The 15,500-nt window shown below is 39.2% G+C and overlaps 1 protein-coding gene across 2 annotated transcripts in view; it reads right to left on the bottom strand.

Annotated features, from left to right (window-relative positions):
• Window positions 1-15,500, bottom strand: part of TNKS (tankyrase) — a 127,942-nt gene that overhangs the window by 45,009 nt on the left and 67,433 nt on the right. The window lies entirely within an intron of this gene.

The raw sequence follows: 15,500 nt of genomic DNA, 5'->3' as shown, positions 1-15,500 counted from the left end.
TATTTTACTAAATTCTCAACACTTTGCTACTTGGCTTCAGAAAGAGTAACCACTTTGACAACTATCAAGTTGTCAAAGTCCTGTGTATCACATTGAGGACACAGGTTGTACACAGAAATGACAGTAGAGAGTATCTCTTAGAAAAACACCTGGGAAACTCAGTAAATTTAGGGAAGTAGTTACACAAGGTTCCATAAGACCTGTCTTTATAATTATCTATACTGAAGATAAGGAACTTTAACATTCCTAACATGAAGATCCCCAGAGTGTTTCCAAGATACAAAATACCAGTAACAACAAAAATGTCCAACCTTTAAGTCATTTGACCATGCAAATTATTAGGAGCTATTACTCTGTTTAAGGCTCCTACTACTGAAATAACAATTTAGACTAATCTAGAAGGCAATATGTTCTTTTTATATCTACCCCTATTATAAAATAATTGTCTTCTGCATTACTAAACACTAATGAAAATGTGGATAATGATGATGCTGCTATTGACACTAGCAGAATACTTCAGTACTATTTATTCTGACAGTTGCCTCGGTTTGGTTACAAAATCCAGTTTTATCAATTCAATTAGTAACTCAGAAAACCTAAATTAATTTGAAATGGACTACAGAGAAGTCTGTCCACTCAAAGGTCTAGATTCCAGAAAAATTGGAGCCAAGCATTAAATGTTTGGAACACTGCAGGATCCTTTAACCTCACAACAACTAAACTACATTCTTTCTTGTCTGTGTGCCACTTCTAAAACAACTATGGCAGATTTCCAAAATGATGCTTTACTAATAGGAAACATTATTAACAGAGATGTTCTCAATAAAGACACATAACCCCAGAGTCTTGCTCACTCCTTAAAATCAAAAGAAAAACTATTATGACTCAGGCTGGGACTGTGCACTTTGCATTTCTAGGGTTAATTGATCTGCATTTGCCAAATAACTTCATTAGAGATTCTTCTCTAATGAAAACTCTAATGAAAAAAAAATAAAAAACACAAAGCTTTTCAAGTCTATAGCTGCACAACAAATGACATAAATTAAGCAAATCAGGATTAACCCAAATCTTTACACAACTTATATCCCTGTCTTTCAGAAAGGTGAGCTACTTCCTTCTCCTCTCGATCAAGTGCATAGACACCCCATTCCCACGACTGAAACACAGAGTATCTTGTCTTGCTCAGCACACCAGGAATTATTCATCTGCAGCCAGGCACCTGACATTTGGTGTCCTTGCCTTGTGGCCCACAGCAGCTTCAGCGAAGCTGTGTGCCGTGCTGTGGCCCCTCTCCAAGGAGGATCAACTGATGCTCCCTGTGCCCATCCCTAGAGATGGGGCTGAGATCTCCACCAGGCAGCATGCTTCAACTCTGCAACTGCAAACACCCAGTGCTGAGAGGCAGGGAGTCAGAGGGCCAGAGAGACCACTTAACTGATGGCCAAGGATAAGTGAACACACACACAGGAGCAGGAGCAGACAACCTGGAGTGCTGCTCCCCCTGTGTCCACAAGCCAGTTGCTCAATAGTTTGGCTAAATGACTTAAAAATGCTGTGTTTACAAATGCTTCAGGAAGGAGAAATCAGGGAGATGCTGTCGCCATGATTCCTAAAAACTTATTTTATTTTCTCATATGAAAGAGCATTCATCCATACTACAGATTTAATAGGTAAAAATACTAATCTGGAGTTACAACTTTGTATGCTAATTACAGAACTTAGGTAACTAAAAGATAATATTGTGCTACATTAACTACTCATTAGATGACATGAGCTCTCAAAAAAAGAGTGAACTATGTCAGTTGAGAGTGATTCTTAAAATTAACATGCTATTTGTATAGCATCAGGAAAGTAAAAACTAAATACCATTGACAGCAATGTCTACTGCACCTGAAAGGTATATCAAATTAATTACTTAATATTAAGAAAACAGATTCAATAAATCTATTAATTAACCTCTCCTCCCATATCTTGCAGAACTTGGCAAGACTTACTAACAAAAATCATTAGAGGGCACTTACCTTCCAAGACTCACATTCACAGTTACCAGGCCAATCACACTGGCTTACTTGCTAGTATAATTAAAAAGAGTATAACTCCATTTTTACTAAGTAAAGTAGACCATCATGCAAGATGCTCATATTATTTGAAAACTTTATGGCAGCTGTAACTGAGCCAAAGCAGGTACTGAGAGCACTTTAAGGAACATCACTGTACACAAGATGGCAATTGTTGTCAACCTATATACCTACTATTTATACTAAGGTAGGTGTTTTTGCCTGCAGGCTTTTTGATGATGTGCTGCCTGGGAATACAAGAAATGCATTTTTTAGATTTGATACTGTTGTCAGTGAGCCTTAGGTATTTTTGCACTGCTTTGTTACCAAGAGCTGATTTGATGACCCCTATTCAAGGTCAGCCACCTTGGACTTGCCATCCCCTGCTCACCTGCATCAAACAAAAGGGGCCCTGAGGGACCTCCAGCACTGTAGGCTCTGAGCAGCTTCTGCTAAAATCAGAAGATTTGTTTCAACAAGCTGTCCATAGGCAGCGTGGGAGTTCCAGCTCCAAGCACTATCCGTTTCCCTTATCTTGCTCAAGAGTCCTCAGCAGCCCTTAGACGGTAATGCTGCCACTGCCTCAGAAGAAAGTTTCACTTCAGATTCAAATTACATATTTTAAGGGCAACTTTAAACCAAGGGATCTTATGTAACCATCTTATATTATGCATTATCTGTATGATTAATAACAGCTGCAGGAACTGTTTCAAAAACTAGTATCTCCTGTTCTTGTTTCCTGCTGCCAAAATCTTTATATAAGGCTATCTGATAAAAATCCTAATCTGTGTGTTTCTCTCATTCTTAATTTGCCATCCCAAAGGCTATTAAAATCAACAATATTATTACATAAATAAGGTCTCACCACACATCTTATTTACATCAATATACAGTGATTTAGAATTACCATAAATTCGTGTAATTGTCTACAGGAAGGGCATTGTCATAATAAAGAGGCAACATTCTGATTTTGATGGCCAGCTCCAGCCTTGACATATGGCTACTCTCATGCTCAGAAGGTCCCCACAGGGATATGGACCAGTAAAGGTGGCTCTTACACAGGGAAACAAGTAAAGCTTGGCAAAAAAATACCTAAGGATATTTGTATGCTTATTGTCAACTCTTCTACAATATCCTGCTGACAGAGGACACGCACAAAAAAAAAAAAAAAAAAAAAAAAAAAAAAAAAAAAAAAAAAAAAAAGAGGGATTTTAAAATGTTTCATGCAGACTTTAATATTTGTGACTTTTTATATTGTGTCTAATTTTCTTCAGGTTTAGTAGATTTGGAAACTGCAGGTATGCAGCAAACTCCCGTTTAACAAATGTAGTTTAAAAAAACCCGTTTACTGTATTCAGATCATACTGCCCTTAGAGAACAGCAATAAAATGTCTTAAAACTCTTGTAGTTTGTCCTACAAACTCCCTTAAGAGAAGTGCTTCACCTCTTTTGAATTAAGAGAAGAGCACAGGGGTTTCTAATCACAGAAGAGACCTTTGTTTAATAGTTTTGCATAAAAATGTTTTGAAAGATGTCCTGACTCCTGGCAAAGCAAACAACTTTCTCTTTACTGTGTTAGAATTTATGACAGAATCCTTCTTTCCAATCACAGTAGTCTGTGCTTGATGCTGCTCTCTTGCAGACATCTCTAAAATGAACCACATCAATCATGAGGGCACATCAGGAAGACATTCCGGATGCAAGCAGAGTACCTCCTGTCACCACTTTATCATTCTGATAAATGGGGTAAGAAAACAAGTTGCAACAACACCACAATCTTGCAGACACATTCCTAAACTTTTCCACTGTGGAAATGATGAAGCTTTTCCTTTGCTGCTCAGATACCAACTTGCATTCTAATTTTAAACAGTACACCCATCTTACACCTTCATTTTAAATTTATTTGGAAGCTTTCTTGGGAAATAGCTCATTAACAATTGTTTGTATTGTGCCAAGACTGGACTTACATACAAAATATTTCCTTCTATAAACACATATTTCAAATAACTAAAAATAATTATTTTATATTCCTACTATAATGCTCTTATACATTTGGTACAAAAGAAATAAAATTCCCTATCCCTGACTGAATAAGTATGATTTTAATGAGCAGGAAAGGGTCCATGCTTCTGTTCACCAGCCACATGACTTGTCATGCAGCTTCCTTGGTCATTTTATAGCAGTACTGAGTTATTTAAATTCGTGGTTGACAATTATGCTTTAGGGACAAACTTATAGATGCTGCTTCAGGAAAACAGGTCATGTCTGGAGTCTAGCTCATCTACAGACTGCTGACTGTAGATGAGCTAGCTGCAACTCTGGAGATAAGCACAGAGGTGAGGCGCTTAAACTACTTTTCTTATGTTAAAAAACCATAATGAACAAGAAACAAACTAACACCCCTACGAACAAAAAAAAATCCTGAAGACAAGAATTACAAAATGCTGAAGGAAAACATTTCTCACTCCACTGTTTTCAGTGGGAATTTAACTGCTTCATCTTCAGAATATAGACAGTAGTAATTAATTAGATTATTGAACTGGACAGGTTTAGTATAGTAAAATTCCAAAAAACATCATGTCACAGATTTCACATACTGCTTTCTAACAGCTAATGACAGGGAAAATGAACCGAACAGCTCACCAATTCAGAATCTGCAAGTCAATCAGTATCTTAATTTAGAGGTCTGGTATATCAGATGATCTCTTGGCACATGAGGGGTGGCGCTGGTGAGGAACCAACTGTTTTGAGCTGTAAACCAGCAAAGACAAAACCAGCTTGATTGCACAGACACAGCAGTGCTAGGGCTCAAGGAAAAAACTTAAAAAACACAGAAAGAGAAGACTAAAAATACTGCAAACACTGACAGAGTAAGGCCTCATTTGGAAGAGACTGCTTGGGTGACAGACCAGCTCCTCATATCCAGTGAGTATTCAAATCTATTCCTTCTCAGGGGAAGGTACTGTCCAAACGACTGACTACTGAATGCTTCTCTAGTAGATCTGACCTTTGAGAGACTACACAATTTTCTGATTGTATGTCTGAACCTTTAAGACCACATGACAAGGGTTGGCATCAGTTCCACACATTAACACAGTGACCCTGTTGTACTGTAACTTGGGCTAAGTGTTGACAAATAAGGGGGCAGGAGATTTATGAGAGAAAAGCTTTTTCAATCACCTACGTGCCTAGTGTAGGGAAGGACCAACAGGATGACAAGCGTGATCTTGCACAGGGGTAGACAAAGAAATAATTGGAGTGTCTTCATCTCAAGGTAAAAATAAGGTAGAACAGGAAATCACAGAATCAACTAGGTTGGAAAAGACCTTTGAGACTGAGTCCAACCTATGACTGAACGTCACCTTGTCAACTAGACCATGGCACTGAGTGCCACATCTAGTTTCCTCCTGAACAGCTCCAGGGATGGTGACTCCATTAGCTCCCTGGGCAGCCCATTCCAATGACCAATCACTCCTTCTGTGGATAAATTCTTCCTCATGTCCAGTCTAAACCTTCCCTGGTGCAGCTTAAGGCTTTGTCCTCTTGTCCTGTTGCTGGCTGCCTGGGAGACGAGACTGACCTCCACCTGGCTACAGCCTCCTTTCAGGCAGCTGTACAGTGATACAGTCTCTTCCGAGCCTCCTCTTCTCCAGGCTAAACAACTCCAGCTCCCACAGCTGCTCCTCACAGGACTTGTGCTCCAGACCCTTCACCAGCCTTGTTGCCCTTCTCTGGACCTGCTCCAGCACCTCAACATTCTTCCTAAGCTGAGGGGCCCAGAACTGGACACAGCACTCAAGGTGTGGCCTCACCAGTGGCGAGTGCAGGGGAAGAATGACCTCCCTTGTCCTGCTGGCCACACTCTTGCTGATACAGGCCAGGATACCACTGGCCCTGGCCAACTGGGTACTCTGCTGGCTCACGTTCAGCTGCTCCCAACCAGCACCCCCAGGTCCTTTTCTGCCTGGCCGCTGTCCAGCCACTCTGTCCTCAATCTGTAGCGCTGCAGGGGTTTGTCACTACTTTCATAAACAAACCTAGAAACACAGACTAAGGGGAAAAAGGTAAAGGGCTGGGAGAGACACTTCAGTCTTTAAATAAGAACACCATTGATCTCTGAAGAATTTCACAAACAGCAGATCCCCTAAATGGGGCACTAGTAACCTTTGACCTCTTCCTAAACAAGAATTAAAATGCAACACCTCCTCCCTTCCCTGAAACTCTTCTGTATATGCATGTATCTCAAACACCATTTGGCAAAACAGTTCCACAGAGGATGTGTCAGAAAAATTGAGTAACATTTCTCACAAAACCATAGTATTCTCAGAAAACTGATTTTATAAGAATCTCTTCCATTTCTACATGCATATGATGAAGGTGTAGCTGGGGATGAAACTGCAGAATGAAAAACAAATTCTGGGGCTTTCACCATGAAGCAGCATTTGTAGTTTTCCCAGATTCAGAAGCACAGAATACATCTCTGGCAGCACTCAATGACACAGGGAGAGGAACTTTGAGATGGATTATCAGATGAGCAGAGGAGTATATGCTGTTTCTTTGGTGATAGATAACGACAGCTGAGGGAATAATGGCTTGCTGAGCTACATAAGGAAAAAATTACACTAAAGATCCACTCTCTTCTCCTAAAGGAATGTGGCTGATGTTATTTAACACTGAAAGGAGATCTACGCTGACTTGAAGATATGGCAGAACACTACACAGAAACTACTCACAGTATCATTGCATCCAGCATAGCCATTTTTAGCAATCTGAAGAAGATGCACACTGAATCACCAGAGAACCAAAAATGCTGGGTTTTTTTGCTGTTGCGTTCTCTTCTTTTACCATTTGCTGTCAAAATCTTTCATAGAGTCATAGAATAGCCTGAGTTGGAAGACACCCATCAAGGATCATGGAATCCAACTCCTGGACCTGCACAGGACACCCCAAGAGTCACACCATGTGCCCAAGAGCATTGTCCAAAAGCTTCTTGAACTCTATCAGGTTTGGTGCTGTGACCACTTCCCTGGGGAGCTGTTCCAGTGCCCAGCCACCCTCGGGGTGAAGAAGCTTTTCCTGATATCCAACCTAAACTGCCCCTGACACAACTTCAGGCCATTCCCTCAGGTCCTGTCACTGGTCACCACAGAGAAGAGATCAGTGCCTGCCCCTCCTCTTCCCCTCACCAGGGAGCTGTAACTGCAATGAGGTCTCCCCTCAGTCTCCTCTCCTCCAGGCTGAACAGAACAAGTGACCTCAGCCACTCCTCACACAGCTTCCCCTCAAGGCCCTTCACCATCCTTGTTGTCCTCCTCTGGACACTCTCTGACAGCTCAGTGTCTTTCTTATGTTGTGGCACCCAAAACTGCCCCCAGCACTCAAGGTGAGGCCATCCCAGTGCAGGGCAGAGCAGGACAATCCCCTCCCTTGTCTGGCTGTACCTGATGTCCCCAGGGCAGGGTTGGCCCTCCTGGCTGCCAGGGCACAATGATCACATTCAATTGCCATGGACCAGGACCCCCAGCTCCCTTCCTGCAGCGCTGCTCCCCAGCCTCTCGTTCCCCAGTCTGTATGTACATCAATGTTTTTCCTACTACAGGCAACTAAAAATCCTTTATTTTCCTTTTCTTTTTACCTATCTTATTATTTTTACTACTTCTCTCCTTTGTGTATTTACTTTGCTTCCCCACTTTCCCCTTCCAACTAGAAACCTTCCAGGCTTCAGTTCATAATATCTTCATGTTATTAAGAAGGAATAAATTAATTTGACCATTCTCTCTGTCAAATCAGCACTTCACCCATTTTATTGAAACTTGGGTCAGAATAAACTGTTATGAGCAACACTTGCATACCTGACTGCATTTCAGCTCCAGTGCCAAGTATGCAATAAGAACACCTTACATTTTGGAATTTAAAACATGAAATATAAAATAATTAATAAAATTAAATATACAAAATGGTCTTTTTGCATTACCATGATAATTTGCAAATTTGAGAACTAAATTACTTTATAATCCTATCAAATAGCCTTCACTATTCCTTTTGAACAGCAGTCTTGCAAAATACAGGGAAAAAGGCAGAGAATTTATCTTGTAATTCTAATTGAAAAGCAGTGGTTACTAGAATATGAATATTCTAAAGTGTTTCACTTGTAAGAAATAAGTTTTTTTGATAAGTAGTCACAAATAATATTACTTGGAAAAGACTAATCAAATCTCAATTTTCTTGTTCATCAATGACAATGCATTTTGGCTTTTTTCTTCCCTTTTATCCTTCATCTGCTGCCTGCTCAGTCAACTTAAACAATGCTTTTAAAAATGGTTACGTAAATACATCTCTCCTTGCACATAAGTATTTGCAGTTCTTTTCATTTAGAACTAAATTGATCACTCTAAATTATCCATACAACCTCTGAAGTCAATGATGAGGTTGTATGAGCAAGTGATAACTGATGTGCTGGGAGAAATCAGAGAGGCAGCTCAGTCCCTGGACTGAGCTGCTGCATTTCAATTTAAAACAATCTCAGCAAGCTCTGTGAAGGAAAGGGCTCCACTCCTGAGATCACAGTAGAAGAAATATTATCAGCACTCAGCTTCTGGATGCTATGTGAGCTGTTAGGAGCCAAAACCAGAACACAGCTTTTAGTTAATGTGCATAAAATATTACATGGCAGCTCTGCCCAAATCTGCCAGTTTGACTTGTTTTCTCTTGACAAGAGATGGATAATAGCCTAATGCGAGAAGTCATCTCCTGTGTGAAGCTAATCATCAAGGGGAAAACAGTTCGGGTATAAAAAACCCCCATGCCTTCAACACATTTGAGGCTTCCTGAAGAGCACATTAATTAAGATCTAACAAATGAGATTTCTTGAATCTTAGAGAACAATACAAAGAGAATGAAATCAGAGTAAACAATTTCTTTCTAGTCCTTTGGTGCCCAATTTCTATTTGTGGACATGACAGAGTACACTTCAAATACTACGTGAAGGGATACTCACTGAAATGTTTTAGGGAAAATATTTAAGATCTTGCAACAGAAACTTAAAGGCAAGTAGATCAGTTTTACATTTTATTCAAAAGGTATCATCTTTGGATATAAAAGGTTTTAAAAGTGACACCAGGGATAGAAATTAAGCCACGTCATCTATACCATAGAAAGTCGGCAGAGGCATTCATGTTACCCACTTTGATCATGCTTGGCAGATGAAGTAAGATAGGATCACAGCATAAGAAAGTGCGTAACTTGTCACTTTTTCTAACATGCATAAAGCCTGGGCACTATCTTTTTATAACAAAATAGTGTTTTAAAGGCAAAACACAGTTGTGATCATTTTTTAATGTTCTTTGTACGTATATGGCATTGGGCACTTCTGCCCAAGGCACAACACAAACCTTATGACACATGCTTTGTAATGTTCTTGTAATGTTGGAAATGTCACCTTTTTTTTTTTTTTTTTTTTTTTTTTTTTTTTTTTTTTTTTTACAGTACACCATTAACTAAATCCAGAAAATACCTTCAATTTTGTGTGCAGGATTTGATTTAAAATATTTGACTCAAATATTTGACCTGCTCTAATGAAAGGTATCCCTGCCCAAAGCAGGGAGGCTGGAACTAGGTGATCTTTAAGGTCCCATCCAAGCCAGGACATTCTGTGATTCTATTTATCAATCTACCAGCTCACACCCCTAGATATAACCTTGATACACACGTGTTTCATGAAACACACAAGATCAGTGCCAACAAAGACTGCAGTGTCTAGAAGTCATCAGCCAGAGCATTACACAAGCCAACATCAGCTAACAGCCTGCGTAGTTATTGCTTATTTTGATAATTGCAGTTCCACAGTGCTGTAATTGCACATCAGGAAACTTCTGGCAAATCTTTGCAGGACCACAAATATAGAACCCAAAATCTGCACATTCTCCACCCACAAAACTGAGTCTATAGCATTTCATCAAAACCAGACCGGCATTTATGCTAGTAAGCAGCAAGTGAGCAGATTTAGCGAGGGCTTGTCTATCCAGTTATTCTGAAATAACTGTTTTGGCTTTGTGGAGCTGTCTTTTTTCTGAAACAAAATGACATTTCATGAAACAATTTTTAATCTTTTCATTTTATTAAATTAATGAAGGAGAAGGCACTCATTCTGAACCAAGAATAATACACAGTTAACTATTATTCTCCATTATTCCACTGCTCCTCTCGTTTGCACTAGTTAGTTATTTGTTGTAGATAAGCCTTAAGAGTAGAGACTGTATTTACAAGCCACACAAACAAACAATGTATACCAGCAGAAGAGTTCGTAAAACTTTGAGAAAGGTGAAATGCAAATTGCGAAACTAGGTAAGATATTACATATGACAAAAATCTCCAAACGTGAAGTCCACACTGACATTCAGATATACCCTTGGGCATGATAAGGCCTTACATATGGCCTTACATTGGCTATCTGTTCAGAAGTCTTTTGCTCAAATAAACAACTTTCGTCTGTAGAAAAGTAGATTTTCCTAATACTCAAACAACTTTTTTTATTGTATGTGAAATAGTTTCTTCCAAAATATATTCCACACCCATCTGCATATAATCTCTGTGACATTTACAGAACAAACAGACCTATGGACTTATGCAGTATTCGTTTTGATTTTTATTCCACAGCACAAGAAAATGCACACAATTTTGAAGGTTTACAGTTTCACCAGCACACAATGTGTTCACATCTTGCAGTACGTGGCATTTTTCTTCAACCCCCAGCTCCTAGAGCCAAGAATATTACAAGGGAATTTAAACCTCTACCCAAGTCTGTATGCTTAATAACTGTAAAGGGAAAGCTTGTGAAAATGTGGATCAATTGTTCCATACAGACTCAGAAATTGGAAGGTACACCAATTTTCTTACCAATTGCAGGATTTTTTCTGAAAATGGCTGCAAACAACCAGAGTTGTGGAACAGGGGTTGGCAAATTCACTTACCAGCAGCAAGTTGGAGACTCCCTGGTAAGAGGAGACATAACTCAGCTGATCCTATTAGAATTTAATTTCTCTTTACCAGCCCTTTGTTTACAGGCTGATCTCTCAATAGAGAGAAAGACACAGAGGAAGCAAGGGAAAGAATCTGCAATTCATCCAACTACTACTTACTACCAATACTACTTGGTATCAGGGATGTCATATAGCAAAAGCTGAGGGGCTCTTTGTTCTCAAGATCTTTTGCAGTGGTTACCTCAGGCCAAGGATGCTGCTACTCAGCACTGCATTGCAGACCTTCTCACACTTGGATTTCTTACATCTGAACCCTGTGCCAATGAACCGGAATGAGATTGCATGAACCGGAATGAGATTGCAATGAACCGGAATGCATGAGAAAAACCAACATCCCTATAGCAGGAAAGAACAGGCTTAAGCAACAGCTTTAGTCAAAACCAAGAGGCAAGTATGTCTCCTGTGACTCACAAAGTTTAATGAAGAGCCTTGTTACTGGTATTTTGGATCCAGGGTTGTCAACAGCTAGTTTGGAAAGGTGTAACAACAAAGGCATTGCAGAAGCAAAATACCAAAGACTGGTAATGGGAGATCTTAAGGACTGAAAACTGGGAATAAACAATGGGACACTACAAGTCAGAAGACAACAGTGCCAATAAGTGAGGTAGAATCACGTGCACGATAGAAATGGCATTTTAATTAACTGCCTATATTTTTCCCATGGGATCACTACATTATCCACAGTACTGGATGGTCCCATGCAAGGAAAAACTGAGGTGTGTTGTTTGCAGGATCCCTGATTCACCTGTCGCAAAAATAACATTTCTAGTTTCCAAGGAAGGGAGGTGCAGGACAGAAAACAATGTAGCTGTGTAGGAACTGCATTCTGTGCTGCCTTCTGGTAGCAATTCCTGCCTCAAGTTGAACTAATACCTGAGATCATGCTGTCATAGGCAATGCCATTGTATTCTCTGTTTTTCATATGGCTGATAAAAAATGTAAATACAAAATGCAGCCGCAACAGAAGCTTTACTTCAAAGTACAAAGCAATCATTTTATTTTTTAGTTAATGACTCTTCTATGGTCCTAAGAGGTCAAAATATTAGATATTTGGTCTACTTCAAGAGATGGACCTTGAGAAGACCACCCAACAAACTGGTTTTTGGATAACTCCTTACCAGAGGAGTTGGATTCTTTTGCATAAGAAAAGGTTTTATTCAACCAACACCTGAGTATTTTAGTGCCAGCATGATCTGAGCATGTATAATGCAGTGCAGGGGCAGGATATTATGTACAACCAAAAATCCAACCTCCTATTGCTAATAGCTACCATGTCAGCTGGATGCAGATCACTTTGGAAAGTTACAATTAGTCATGTGGGAAGTATTTTGTGGAAAAGAGTTCTTATCTGAATTGCTGAAACTAATGCTTTCTTATCAGCTCAGATACTTCTTCATTTTTAAAATGGAGGCAACATCAATTTCTTCCATAAACAGCTTTCAAGTGCTCACATCAGTTTCCTGAAGGAAATAAGTGGACTAAGTGCTTCTACTCAACCTGCAACCATTGTATGTGCAGTTTTAAACCTGTCTCTTGCCACCGCTTTAGGTAAGCAGAGACTGTTGTAACAAGTCAGAAATCCAGCTTCTGTGATAAAGTAATACAGCTTTAATTTCCAGCAGAGGAACCTGGTGATTTAAAATAGTCAAAAATTATTTTTTGGAAATTCACTCATAACTAAGTCTTGAAAAAGACAACCCCAGAGGAAAATATTTGAGAGAAAATAAAAGAGGCTCTAAAGCCTACGCACCTTTACATAGATAAACACGTAAATAGATGCCTTGGCTTAACAGCGTGAAATTCAGTATCATCTGCTAAGACCAAAACCATGGGCTTGTCTTCTAGCAGTCATTACTTCTACAGATAACGTAAAGGCCCAGAAGACCAGCAGAACTCAAAGGCAGAATGCAGGGAAATTTCAGACCCACAGCAATATGCAGGTGCTGTGCACTGTACCTAAGTTCTGTTCCAATACTTGGTGAGGCGATGTGAACAGAAATGATGCAACATGTAAATATTGCCTTACACACAACACCACATCCTAACAATTGTGCAAATTTCCAGTCTCCTGTTAAAAAACACCAACATCAAAGTAGGACTTATTGCCATGAAAAATTACAATTATATTTCAGCTCAAGCATTGCTTTTAAAAAAGTAAACAAATAAGACAGCTTTAAAAACACAGGTTTTGTGAAATTTACCCTTGTGTAATACTCATTTGCTTACACAGTACCATATACTTCTGCACTTTATAGCTCATTATTTGTGCCCTCATAGACACTCAGGCACATAAACCAGTACTTGCACAAAAATCAATCATTACCCAGCTCAATGAAATCACAGTTCCTGAGATATTATTGCTGATTTTCTTTGGTCATCAAAACCCCCCAAAACTACCGTGATCCCTGGCATGCAGAAACGCTTCAGTTCATGTTTAAAATTGCTTTTGTTTTGCACATTCCTTCATTTTTCCCTCCAGAAGATAACGGCAAGAGAAGCCACACAGAATATACTCCCTCTTCAGACAACAGCTCAAAAGCTTCAGTATTGTGAACGTTTCTGCAATGACCATAACCTACCTAAACTGTGACTTTGGAGGGGAAGAAGGAGGCTCAGTTTTCATTCCTATTTGTCTTGACCTCTATCCTAAACAAACAGATGGAGCAATTGTTATCAGCACCAGATGTAACTGTTTTAGAATCATGGAATCCTATCCAGTAGGAATCAGACTCTGGCTGTCAATACTTTTCAAAAAAGCTGCAAGCAGCACGCAGAATGCAATAAATCTTTCTTATTTTCAACCTTAGCTGGTTTCAAACCAGCAAGATATTGTCAGAGTTTTCCACTCCTTTTACCCATTCTATAAAGCACAACTTCACAGCACATGTGGTGTTTGAGAAATCCAGAACCCCAGATGTTAGTATGCATGGGACACAGAAAAATCCCCTGGAGGGGAAATGATAAACTGCATACAGCTGCACCCCCAAGTATGGGAAAAAAACACTATCATCTCCTAATACAGAAAAAATAATTACCCATTCAGTACTGGAACTCAATTTCTTCACCCACACAGCTAAGTGTTCCCTTATCACTAGACTAGAGCTGGACATCTCAGAAAAATCAAGGAATACACAGACTGAGGAAAGAGTTTGTGGGTACAGCTGTACTGCAGAATAAGCATGATGCCGAGAATCTCGGGCCAATCTGCAGAGTCGGCATTCCTGGCCCTGAGAGCTGCATTAAAATTGTGGCCTTCCGCTGTCCTAAGTTTGAGGTTTGAATGCTCAGAAGATCTGCAAAACATAATTACTAAAAGCATCAAGGAATGCAAAAAGCAACTTCCAAAATGCACAAATTCACAGCTAGTGTAAATCACCACAGATCAATGACAGGCAGCTACACCAGTGGAGACTTCCATTTACAAGCTCTCTTAATTTGCATTGCTTAAAATGATCAAACCCCAAGTGAACTTGCACTAGAACAGGACCTGAAAGCTTTGCTTTACAAATTACTTAACAGTTATATAGCATGCTTACTACAAAGCATTAGTAAACCTTCCATAGCCTGTACATATGTGGTGGTAGGAAAAGAATGTATCTGTTAGACATAATTTTTAAAAAGCTAACTAATATCAACAGCAAGGCATCTTAAAAGGAGTTTCAGAAACCAGTGCACTTACCGAAAACCAACCAAACATATTTTCAAAGTGTCCACACATAGGAGCTTTAACTGCAATATGCTTTCCAAGCTTTGGGCATAAATTTGCTAATTCAGAGGCTGCAATAATACATAAATACTTTCTGCTATCTCAATATGAATTTTAAAAGCTTTGTAATTTTTTTTTTTACTTTGAAGTGATAAATGTTAAAGAAAACATCTGCAAGGGCTCATTCATTGCCCTGCTGACAGAAGTCATAACTCTGCATTTGGCCTCAGATCAATAGTGATGGGGGCTCAATTATTCAGTAATGCACTGCTATACACCACCCTGTTTAATTATAACACAGGGCACTATTAATACCTAAACACATTTCTACTCAAACAGCAAAGTCTTAAAAAAAAGAAAAGGAAATTCAAGAAATATGGGCAATATGTTTAATCTTAAACTGTGGGGAGTCTTTCATCAATTCCAACACTGCTAAATTAAATAAAGCCCTTGTTCAATTGCCTGTCCTCAGTTCATAAAATCAATTGTTTTCGAAACCTGGAAGAAGCATCAACTTTCAATCAGTGATAAATGTAAAAAAGCAAAAAACTGTCTGGATTTTCCATCACATAGTATGTATGGTAGACGTTACAATTGAGAAACATTTTAAAATGTGTATAAAACCCAGGAATTTTTGTACAATGGAGCTGTATTTTTTTTATATTCAGTAACAACATACCTTTTAATCAAAAGGTGTAA

Source organism: Anomalospiza imberbis, chromosome 4, assembly GCF_031753505.1.
Source record: "Anomalospiza imberbis isolate Cuckoo-Finch-1a 21T00152 chromosome 4, ASM3175350v1, whole genome shotgun sequence".
Classification (NCBI taxonomy): domain Eukaryota; kingdom Metazoa; phylum Chordata; class Aves; order Passeriformes; family Viduidae; genus Anomalospiza; species Anomalospiza imberbis.
This window is presented reverse-complemented; position numbering and strand designations above follow the sequence as displayed.